At 42.5% G+C, this 11,834-nt stretch overlaps 1 non-coding gene across 1 annotated transcript; it reads right to left on the bottom strand.

The window, feature by feature from the left end:
• Positions 1-5,947: 5,947 nt before the first annotated feature.
• On the bottom strand, positions 5,948-6,021 carry Trnat-ugu. Its single transcript has one exon. It is a non-coding gene; the product is annotated as a tRNA-Thr (tRNA).
• Between the last annotated feature and the right edge of the window lie 5,813 nt (positions 6,022-11,834).

Genomic DNA, 11,834 nt, shown 5'->3' with positions numbered 1-11,834 from the left:
TCTGACCAATTAACAATAGTAAAATTTAGTACGTACCAAGCTGAGCTGCAGTCACAGGTAAGCTAAAATACGGTAACAAAACTCGCACTCTTAATTTGTGCTTGTGAAATCTAAATATTGTAGCCAGCTATGAATACCTTAACTGAACTTTGAAATTAAAGCAGTGAAATCGAATGATGCTGGTGTTTGAATTTCAACGTCACTCGGGTTCATTCCGGAAAAGGAAGGGACCCTGCTTGGTAATGCAATTGGGACAATGAGCAACAAAGGTTCATGCTACGTTGCTGTAATTTAGTTATGAAAATGGAACAGTGTAAAAAGCTGAGGTCTGCCATACAGTTCTAAAACTTTACGTGCTTCCAGTCTTCCTTGTTGGTTGATTGAAGGTTTGAAGCCGTCGATCGAGGAGGTGGCGACAGTCACTCATTGTCGGCCGTCGCTGTTGCAGAAGCTGGATGTTGGCGCGCCTTCTTCTCGACACGGCCACAGGCGAAACGGGCTCTTGATGTGCGCCAGCTAATGCTTCCCGTCCGCGACACCCTGTCAGAAACTATCATGGCAAGTCGAGCGCAATTACATGCTGCCCAACCCCGAAAGCGCGGCAACTCGCGGGAGCGTCACACCACACCTGCTCCACTGCACCACCCCAGCCAGACTCTCTCTGCTCGCGCTCCACGCGACAGAGTTAACACTACCAAAGATCCTAAACACTTTGGTTCTCCACACGACCTATCGATGTATTCGTTAGACAGCATAGTTTTCCCTAGGCAAGACCCAGCGTAAAATACAAATAATATTTACAAAACAAACTAATTATACATCGACATAGATGCATAAATATATATACAAATAGTAAAACAATTACAATATATAAAGGCACAGAAATGTCATATATTCAGGTAACAAAATAAGGAAAAAAATTCATAGTACAATAGATGAAAATAGGATATGCATTTCCGGCGTTACAGGGTGTTCAAATGTTTTCAGTAACGAAGTTTAATGAGTAGGGGTCATAAGCACACTTGAATCACAAAATGGCTCATCACCGATGTTTAGCGTCCAACTCTGTCTCAACCTCGAGTTCTCTCTCAGCATCTGTAATTTACAGTATGTCTCAACGTCCATTCTCAATCTCTACGTCCTAATCCTAACACACACACATTTATCCTAATAGATAATATTTCTTAATGCTTAAAGTTAAATGCAAAACTTTGTAAATAATTCTTTTTTTCAAAATTTGTATCCAAATTTTTCTCAAAATTTTTTTCAGGCAACTCATATTCATTATTTATCCAACATTTCTGTACATTTAGCATTAATGAACTCGGTGAAAAATGAATTAACTGTTTCTAAAAACTTCAGTAGCACCCAAAATTGGCACTACTACTGAAATATTTTTTCAAAATATGTTAGTGATTAAGCAAGTTACTGTTACAAAATTGGCCGATTCCAAATTTGCTCTTTCTTAACCCTCTTTCAGAAAAAATTTACTGCTGGAAATTACACAAATAATCTATTATACAACAAAAAATAAATCATTAAATATACTGCAAAATTATTTCTGCCACCCTCTGCGGCTCTGAAAAATATCATTACACATTAGGTAAAGAAATACAAAATTACTGAGCACTGAAAAACATCCAGGCCACCTCCTGAAGTTCTGCAACACCTCATATGTACACTATATACAAAGAGAAAAACAATTTTATAAAATCACTGAAATTACTCATGCCCACTTCAATAGCTCAGAGGCACATCTTACCTACTACTATTTACAGAGAATACATATTCTACTGAATAGTCCTTATACAAGTACTGAAAATTATCTTTGCCAGCTTCTGTGGCTTTAGCAATACACATTAGACACATCATTTATGAAGAGCATACATTCTTATTGGCAAAGAATGCCAAAAGTTCTTACGGAGAATACTGAAACTAACTTCAGTCAACTTCTGTGACTCTTCACCTCTCGTACACAATTTTCAAGAAAAATACAAAAAGTCCTTATAGAAAAACACTTAGCATGACATGCCAACTCTCTGTGGCTCTCCAACACATCTCATACACTATATTCAAGAATAATATACCTCACTAAAATTATTAAATACACTTAAGTACACCTCTGTAATTTTCAAAAGACAACAATTACAGAATTTCCTTTCATTCGTTTTGCAGGCAATCTTCTCTTGCCTCTGAAAACATTACTTTTACATCAACATTTCTACATGTCACAGACTTTGGAAAATTAGACACATTAACCTCATGTCTGTGGCTTTCAGAACACTTCAAATGCTAAACTTTACTTACTTAGTAGGCAATTCTCTCTTGCCATTACTGAACAGTCACGTTAAATATTCTTTTCCTCACATTTCCATTCCTCTTCCACCCTGATTAGTTACTTCTTAGTCATGTTATTTACTCCAACTACCCCCAAAAACTGTCTTTCTTTTGTCTTTACTATACTCACTGTACAACTCCATTTCTATCCTTGTACTACACTAGTACACTATTTATTGATAGGGAAGAAGGAAAGATGATAGCCAAAGTTCTGAATGTTGAAGAGGAAGGTCGATAACACGAAAAGAAAGGGAAGTAGTATTGTCAACAACTCGGGGCGCCTGGTGATCGTCAACCAAGATTGTGTGCCCCTTGAGGCTTCTTAGTTACTGCTATTTATTTGCTGTTCCATGAAATATCTCCTTAAATCAAGTATGTTTTTGATTCCCAATCGCTTAAATGATTTTATTTCAACAGGACCAACCTGTTTCCCTTCTCCATCTTCATCAATCTCTTCAATGTTTACCGTGGTTCTGCAAAAGCGTATTGGCAAGTCTCTGAGAATGGACCCTTTTTCTCCAACAAAAGGAATGGATATAGTTTCCCCTCGTACTTTTATTACACCTCAATGTTTCCAAAATCTAATCTTCCTTTGTATTTCTGTAGAAAGTCGACACCTACCAGCATCTCAACGCTAAGTCCTTTAATAACCAAAACGTTGTGTTGCAACTGAACCCCACCTACGCTGGCATTATCACACCTGCTTTACTTTCCCGGAGAGCATTCACAAATTCCTGTGACACTGCACAAATTTCAGAAACACTGTCAATTAAACAAGTAACTTTATCATTAAATATAATGACTTCAATAATAGGTTGTCTAGGATTTATTTTTAGACATTCAGTTTCGAGTTTGTCTAGTAAATCATGCACCACCTCTCGTCTGTCGAAACCTACCCCTCCTGTGGAAATAAACTGTACACTTAGAGGATCCTCTTTCACCTTATTTCTACTACTACCAGCCTCTTTCACTAAATTACTCATAATGGAAAAAGCATCTCTGTCTTTTACCTCCTCTCCATCTGAAATACATTCTGTTTCTGGAATCCTATCCAAGGTGTTGACAGAATTATCTATTTACTCCCTTCTTCTTCCTCTCCTGATTCCTCGTCTTCACTTTCTGAAATAACTCCACTTACTTTATTCAAAATCTCCTCAACAGTGTCATCCTCTTTCTCCTGCATTTTCATTATATTAATTCCACAGTCTCCAGGTAGCCTCTCATCTGTTCTGCAGTGCTGATCCTCCCCCACCTCCTGATCTACATATTTACTTTCTGAAATAAGTTCCTCTTTAAAATGGCTCTGCTGATATCTGTCTGAACTTTCACTCTCAGTAAATGCTACTTCCTTTTCTAAAGAAATAAATTGTTTAGCAGTATCACTCCCCTTAGCCCTCCTATTTTTGTTAATATTATTTTCAAAATACTGTTTAACAGGTGCCTTCTTTACACAGGGCGTTGCTAGCGGGTTTAGTTTATACGGTTGCAGTCTGTAAACGCCAGCCTCCTCACAGACCGCTAAGGATTTCCCTGACGTGTGATATTACTGCCTCTGACGTAGCTACCACCTGACAGATGTCGCGTATCCATTACGTCATTGTCTCTCAGCTGACTGCAGTTGGCATGTCGGTCTGGGTTAACGAACCTGCCTCTACCGGCACTTCCCCTTCCTCTATAACTGTTCGCCCGCGGCACTGAAACCATGTTTATATTGACGTCCGCTCGGTTCTTACTGGATCTAGCGGGAGGCCTATATTTCCTCGTAACACTTTCTTCTACTTTTAAAAGGTTCTCAACTCTTTCCAAATAATGAACAAAACGGTCAATGTCATCCCTGGGAGCAGAAATGATTTTATTCCGCCAGTACAATGGCAACTTATTTTCAATGCCCATGATTATCTGTTCTATCTCAGCTTTTGAATTTAAATATGACAGTGTAGCCACCCACTTTCGCACAAACCTTTTAATGCTATCTTTCTTAGGATCGTATTTTTCCCCTGACCGAAACTTATTCAGAACTTCTATTTACTTTCTCTTCCCCCAATATTCTTCAAAGAATGCCTGCTTAAATTCCACCCGATTGTCCAATTTATGCCGGCCGGTGTGGCCGAGCGGTTCTAGGCGCTTCAGTCTGGAACCGCGTGACCGCTACGGGCGCAGGTTCGAATCCTGCCTCGGGCATGGATGTGTGTGATGTCCTTAGGTTAGTTAGGTTTAAGTAGTTCTAAGTTCTAGGGGACTGATGACCTCAGATGTTAAGTCTCAGTGCTCAGAGCCATTTGAACCTTTTTTGTCGTATTTATCTGAAGCTAAGTTACCCCAAATTCTAGCTTCCCCTACTAAATTAGAAGTAATGAAACCGATTTTTTGTTTATCGTTAGACACTTTAGATAACACATCTTCAAAGTCACTCCAGAATTCTTTCCGATGCATATTCTTATTTGGATCAAATTTCAGAAATTGGCGATGCGTTACATAGGCAATTGCCGTAGATTCCATGACACAATTAAACATTACACAAACATTATGTCTGTTACCATTCTGTTCAACTTTTGTTAGTCTTCTCTCATGGTTACCTAATTGTTCATTCACGCTAGTACTAAACTGATGAATCTTAGTTTCTAGGTTAGTGAGTTTACTAGCCACTTGTGCTCCAAACTTTGTACGCATATCTTTCCCTTCTTTAATTTTACTTTCTAAGACAGCGTGGTTAACCTAAAATTAATTTTCTCCACTTCGTACACGTTCATGAATTTTACCCACTTCTAAATTTACATATTTTTTTAACTTTTCGCTATTCTCAGCAACCTGCTTAATCTGGGAAGTTAGTTCACTTTCCACTGTTACAACTGCAGCAATACATTCTTGCCTGACCTGATTAATATCACTCTTAATATTATTGCCAAACAGAGTCAGGTCATTTTTCCACGATTCCCTCAAACTCGAAATTTTATTTTCCATCTTGGATTCCATTTCTACAACCTCACTGCGTAACTCATTTATATCCAAACCTAGTTTATTCATTTTAGTATCAGTGTCAGAACTTATAGAAGATTTACTTTCTGAACCCATTTGTCTTATGTTGGAATCCATATGACCCCTGTTCCGTCAATATTTGATCCCATTTCTTTCATATGCTGTAGAATATTCGCAAACATATCTGAAACACGTCAGATATTGACACTGGTTCCTGTTGCGTTTTAGGAATAGCTACCAGTAGATATTTAACACCGGCTTTACTGCGCTCAAATCATTTTCTTGACCAGAATGAGAAGGTAATGACTCAGGCAAACCACTGTCTTTTGCTTGTGATACATCAAACTGAAGTTACCTATCATGGAATTATCTAGATAGTCTACATCGCCTAAATCTACCTTTAGTTTTTCACCTACTAGTTTCTGATTACTTTCTGCCATGATGCAAAGTTTTGACACACGCACAAACAATGTAGTAGAACACTTATCTTTATACATGAAGATAGTAACTGTTCTCGAATGAACAGATACCATTGATGACCGTGCAGATTCTCTAGAATAAATGATAATTAATTTAACTCTCAGCTGCCGACAGGTGTTGTTGGTATACCTCTTAGTGGACAGCTGAATATGTGTGCCCCGGCCGAGACTCGAACCCGGGATCTCCTGCTTACATGGCAGACGCTCTGTCCATCTGAGCCACCGAGGACACACATGAATAGCGCGACTGCAGGGACTTATCCCTTGCACGCTTCCCGTGAGACCCACATTCCCAACTGTCCACAATCTACATACGTAATGTACCTAATAGATATTTGCCCATCCACTCATTACTCGCACACACTAAGGTGATGATTACCGTAAGATCAATGTGTGGGTAGCTTTTGGTACATTACTATTTTTGCGTCAGTTTACCGACCAAAATAAATAAAGTACACTGAACTAACCTCCTTCTCCCGCATCCGGATAGTTTGATAGTTTCCTGGTGTCGGGAGCGGGGGGGGGGGGGGGGGAGGGGGGGTGTTACACTCGGGCTGTCCATCCAGGAGGACCAGGTTTCGAGAGTCCCGGAAAGGGTACCACCAATTTTAATTTCCACAATTCCTGGGTCGGGGGTGGAACGTCAGCACTGCTCTGAGCCAAAGAAATTTCTGCCAAAATTCGAAATTTTCGCCAGTAGGGTAGGTAGTTGGAGGGCGGAGGGGCGAGGGGGCTGCTGGGGCCCACGTTCAGGCTAAGAACACGTGACATCATCCGGGGGCAGGGGTGGGCGTGGTCGGGGGCGGGATGTGAGTGATTAATTGATCAATTTAATTAATTTGTTCGAAGTCACGTGACGTGAACTGAGGTCCGCTGCCCGTAATAATCACTACAGGCAATCCTTCAATGCAAAAAATTTAGGACAACACTTGAATGGTGCTACGTGTCGTGGCAGATTTCATAGACACCGCAAATGGAAACTTACTAAAAGAGTCTAGCACAATAAGCCAACGAGTGTTCCAGAGTGGTCCCCCGAAGTCAATGTGAGCTCGCCGCCGTGGCGATTGAGTCTTAGCCCAAGCTGAGAATGTCTGTGACAGAGGCGACTGGTTGTCCGCGCATGCGCGACACTGTGACGTCATCTGTTCAATGTGGCGTCCATGCCCTGCCAAGTACAGAGCCAGCGCGCTAACTGTACAATTCCCCAATGTCCTTGGTGAAGCAGTTGTAATAAATCCTTCAGCAACTCTGTTGTACTGAAAGGTTATGCCGACGACCAAAGTATCGGCGCACTACCGAGTTCTGAATACTTTTCAATGAGCGAGGGCAAGATGCGCGAATGTAATGCAACAAAATCTTCAGATCAGGGTCCACTTCCGTGGCCTGTGCAATTTTTCTGTAGTTCAGTGGAAAAGATTGCAGCAGTTCAGAGTCCTGCACATCGATCTGGCAACAAGATACGTGAGAGAAATCAAAATTAGAGTCGGAGCGGATTGGAAGGAGAGAAGGGACGTCAGCATTGCCACGCTTTGCCGTAGGTCTGTACACAATTTCGTGCTGATACTGGGTAAGAAGAAAAGTCCAACGTGCAATTTTTGAGCAGTACGTGTAGGAGCCGGCATTGACGGATGAAACAAGGACTGCAAGGCTTGTGATCTGTGTCTAAATAGAACTTGCGAGCAAACAGTCAATTTGTAAATAATTGCACTGAGTTTGAGTTAACAACTTCGAGGTAAAAGCGATAGGTTTATCTTGTGCACCAATTCTGTGCGAAAGCACATCGCCGATTCCGTAAGAGGAAGAGTCTACTTGCAAAAATCACTGGTTTTGCAGGATCAAAATGTACTGAACATCTGTTACTGAGCAAGACATTTTTGAGTTTCCGAAATGCATCGGGACACTCTTTGTGCCACACTAAAGGCACATTTTTCCGACGCAAACGATGCAACGGAGCCGCGATCTGTGAAGCTTACCAAGTTCAGATAAATTGCAGGTCACGGACTGCAAAGAAATGAGATTTGAGGGGATGCACACCCAGACTGTTTATCACATGACCGAAGTACTGTAGATCTGTCTGAAAAAGAGTCACTTTTAGAGACGACACTTAAGTCCTGCATCTATCAACCCTCGAAAAAGATAACGCAAATTGGCGATTTGTTCTTCTGGCCTACTACCTGGGACGATAATATCGTCAAGGTATTTCGAACGTAACGGCACTTGAGCAGTCCGCTGTTATAAGTAATGTTGAAAAATGGTGGTTACAGAGGCACTGCCGAAGGGCAAACTCAAATACTTGAAGAAAAATGGCTCTGAGCACTATGCAACTTAACATCTGTGGTCATCAGTCCCCTAGAACTTAGAACTACTTAAACCTAACTAGCCTAAGGACATCACACACATCCATACCCGAGGCAGGATTCGAACCTGCGACCGTAGCGGTCACGCGGTTCCAGACTGAAGCGCCTAGAACCGCACGGCCACACCGGCCGGCAAATACTTGAAGAGGCCTAGGTGTGTATTAACAACAAACACTTTGTGATTCTTCATCTAGTGGTATTTGCAAATAAGCATCACGCAAATCTTAGAAAAATAATGGCCAGCACCACACCTGTCCTTAAGTTCCTCAAGGCGAGGCAATGGATAAGTGCCAATTATTGTCTGTGGATTGACTGTAGCTTTGTAGTTAACACAAATGCGAATGCGACCAGAAGGCTTGGGCACCAAAATTGAAGTTTGTTTTTTTTTTGTTTTTTTTGTTTTTGGCTATGTCTCGGAAAGCAATGGGAACGGGCTGAGCTCGGAAATACTTGTCTTTAAGGATAATGTGCGCTACAAAGTTATAAGCTTTTCTTAGTCCATCAGGAAGAGAGCTCAGGAAATTCCTTACGCAATCTAGCTACACTGTCTTTTGGATTAAAAGCAGTCACTGAAAGTACATTGTCTTGGATGTTAAGGACAAACAACTCAAACGAATCTCAGCCAAAAATGTTTTCACTGTCTCTTGATTGCAACACAGTAAATTTTACTGTCCTAGTGTGAGATTTGTAAGTGGCAGGCAAATTACACTGTCCAAGTACTGGGATTTCCTGTCCCTGGTATGTAGTGACGAGGGTGCTAGATTTTGACAGGCGTGGTAAGCCTAATTGATCATTCGTGGCACGATTAAGCAAAGTTACAGAAGCACCTGTGTCCACTGGAAAGTCAACGCGACGACCAGCAATTGGTAATGTTACAAATAGTTTGTTGGAATGGCGTCGCACTGCACTGGAGCGAGATGAGGGCTCAACTTTACTTGAATTACCACTAGAACCTGTAGTTGGTTTTGAAAACACTGCATTCACAGAATGTGCATGGGACCTGTTACTGCGAGAGCGGGCAGAATTGGCGCAAGCAAACTGCCTGGACATGGCCTTCCTTTCCACATGAGTAACATGTTACGCTGCGCGACGGACAATCTTGTCGCTTACGGCGAGCTAAACAGCGAGGGCAAGACTTTACTAGATTTACAGGTCTGGCTACGTGTTTACTAGGCTGTCTATGCGTTCGTTGTGGCGGCTGAGTGGGGCGGTCGTGGTCAAGAGGTGACATGACCCGACAAATCGGAACCTGATCAACTTTATCGGCGGCTATGGCGCCGAAATCGAATTGTTCTAATATTGTGCAACACTTGATGGTGCGAAAGCTCTGAATACTTGAGACTCTGTTCTCTAATTCTGCTATCTGGCAGATAGTATGTGAACGCATCACGGGTCATCATGTCACTATAAAAGTTGCCACAACTACACTTGAATTTACACTTTTTAGTGAGACCCTAGAAGTCGCTATACCACTCACGGTACGTCTTTTCCGGCTTTTTCTTAAAGCGAAAGAACTGAAATCTGGCTGCCGCGACCTGAATTTGCTGTTCGTAACACTGACTTAATGCACCTACTGCTACACCATAGGAAAGTGCGTCGTTGGACGACGTAGGGAAGAGTTTTTGAATTAAGTGAAACACAACGGTTCTCGTGACGGACAGGAAATAATGAGGTTTCACAGTACCTTGGATTCGTTCGACTTTACAGTGGAAGAGGGTGAGAGATATTCGAGTCATTCCTCATCGTTTTCATCGAAGTGCCGAAACGGTGGAATGTTGTTTGGTGGCACTTGTCGAATCGGTTGGGCAGCCGACGCAGCTTGTACTGTACAGTAAACAGCAATGTGGCGATTTGCTGGTTCTGAAACTGAAAACTCTGATTTAGTTCCAGAGCAGCAGTCTGCTGCCGAGGCGCAGGGGCAGGGGGTGGAGGGAGAAGGGCAGTCATTCTAACGCTAACAAATTACAGGAAAATATGAAAAGACAAATAGAAAAGCGATGTGCAAAACGTCTGAAAAGAGAAAGAGATTAGTTCTGCAGCTCCCCTCCTGTAGTACATGCAACAACAAAAACAAATTAACAAACAGAATCACTGTAACGACAGCTCCCCTGCAACTACCTGGAACACATGAAAAACAAACAAAGCTTGTTGATCAGACTCGTCGCCACTTGTTGTGGCTGTGGCCTCTTGTAATGTTTTGTGGTTCATGGCTGGATGAGAAGAGGGTGGTACGATAGGTGGGTGGCCGATTTCCTCTCACTACAACACAAAATGCACATGTGGTTAAAATACACATTACCAATTGAGTACTTAACTTCAATGATGTCCAATCTGAAGTTTTGTGAATAACAGCAATCATATACCATGTACTAATTCTTGAATCTTGTCCGTGTCCATATCACAACTATATACAGTCACTAACGTTCCCTCACAGATAACTAAGGAGTGAGGCGACGACTACCACTAGAAGACAAGAGCACAGTGCGACGTATTGAAGTGCAATGCGAACTGAATCCCGATGCGACGTACTGAGATTGAGAGATTGAAGCAGCTTGTTCGTTTTTTTTTCTTCCTTTATTGGATTTCGATTCCCCCTCCCCCCAGAGGGGGGGAAGGGAGGGCGGGCTGGCAGCAGCACAATACGCCGCTCTGCAGCCTACTGAAAAGTTAAGAAAACAGAATTAAGAGATGTAACAATAAAAACAGGCGACAAAAAGGCGACTGTTAAAAACTGAAACAAGGCGAAAAATTTGCGAAAAAAATGTGAAAACAAAAGGTTGGTAATGCTGATTAAAACACACAGTAAGTAGACAGGCACAATTAAAAAAACACAGTGACAGTCTGGTTTCTGTTCGCAACAGCTAAAAACACACCTAGCGACAGGAGGGAGAGAACCCGGACCGAATAGGGGGGGGGGGGGAAGGGGGAGGAGAGGAAAAGAAGAAAGGGGGGAGCCAATGGAGGGAGAGGACATAGAAAAAAGGGGGGCAGGGCTGATGCGAGAAGGAGTGGGGAAGGCAGTGGAGGGGAAATCAAAAGGACTCAGGGGAGAGAAGGAAATCAGAGAGAGGTTAGGTGAGGAAAAGAAAAACAAGATGGAAGGGGGAGAGGGAGCCTGAAAAGGGGCAGAGGGAGGGAGGGGTAGGTGAGGATCAAAGTTGATAGGAGGGAGAGAGGGCATCATCTGGGAGGGGGAGTCAATGGAAGCCACCTTGGGAATGGATATGAAAGGTGTAGAGGTGGAGGGTAGGGGGGACACAACGGTGAGGGCGTGGCAGAGGATGGGGGTTGCAGAGGGGAGGAGCAACCAGGGGATGAGGGGGATCAAGTAGGCGGGAGGTGTAGAGGACGCGAATATGTTCTCAGAAAAGGAGCAGATGGGAGAAAGGAATCGGGTCATAGAGGATCCGCGTGGGGGACAGGAGGTGTATACGGAAGTTAACAGTATAATATCGAATTGCACAATCACCACTATCAGTATTTCACCAAGCTCCACAGTAGTGAACACACGTCTGGCTATCTGAACGCCAAGCATGTAAATGACGGCCATGCTGTTTCCGTCTACCTTGCGGAATTCAATGTTTCTATTTTCTTGATGGAGGCGTTTCCCACTTCCTCTTTCCTATGCTTTGTTAGTTCACTTGTGGACTAACGAAGCTTGTGGGATTTGTTCCTGACAGCAGGT

The sequence above is a fragment of the Schistocerca piceifrons genome, chromosome X (assembly GCF_021461385.2).
Source record: "Schistocerca piceifrons isolate TAMUIC-IGC-003096 chromosome X, iqSchPice1.1, whole genome shotgun sequence".
Lineage (NCBI taxonomy): Eukaryota > Metazoa > Arthropoda > Insecta > Orthoptera > Acrididae > Schistocerca > Schistocerca piceifrons.
The sequence above is the reverse complement of the archived record's forward strand: the minus strand, read 5'-3'. Positions and strand labels throughout refer to the sequence as shown.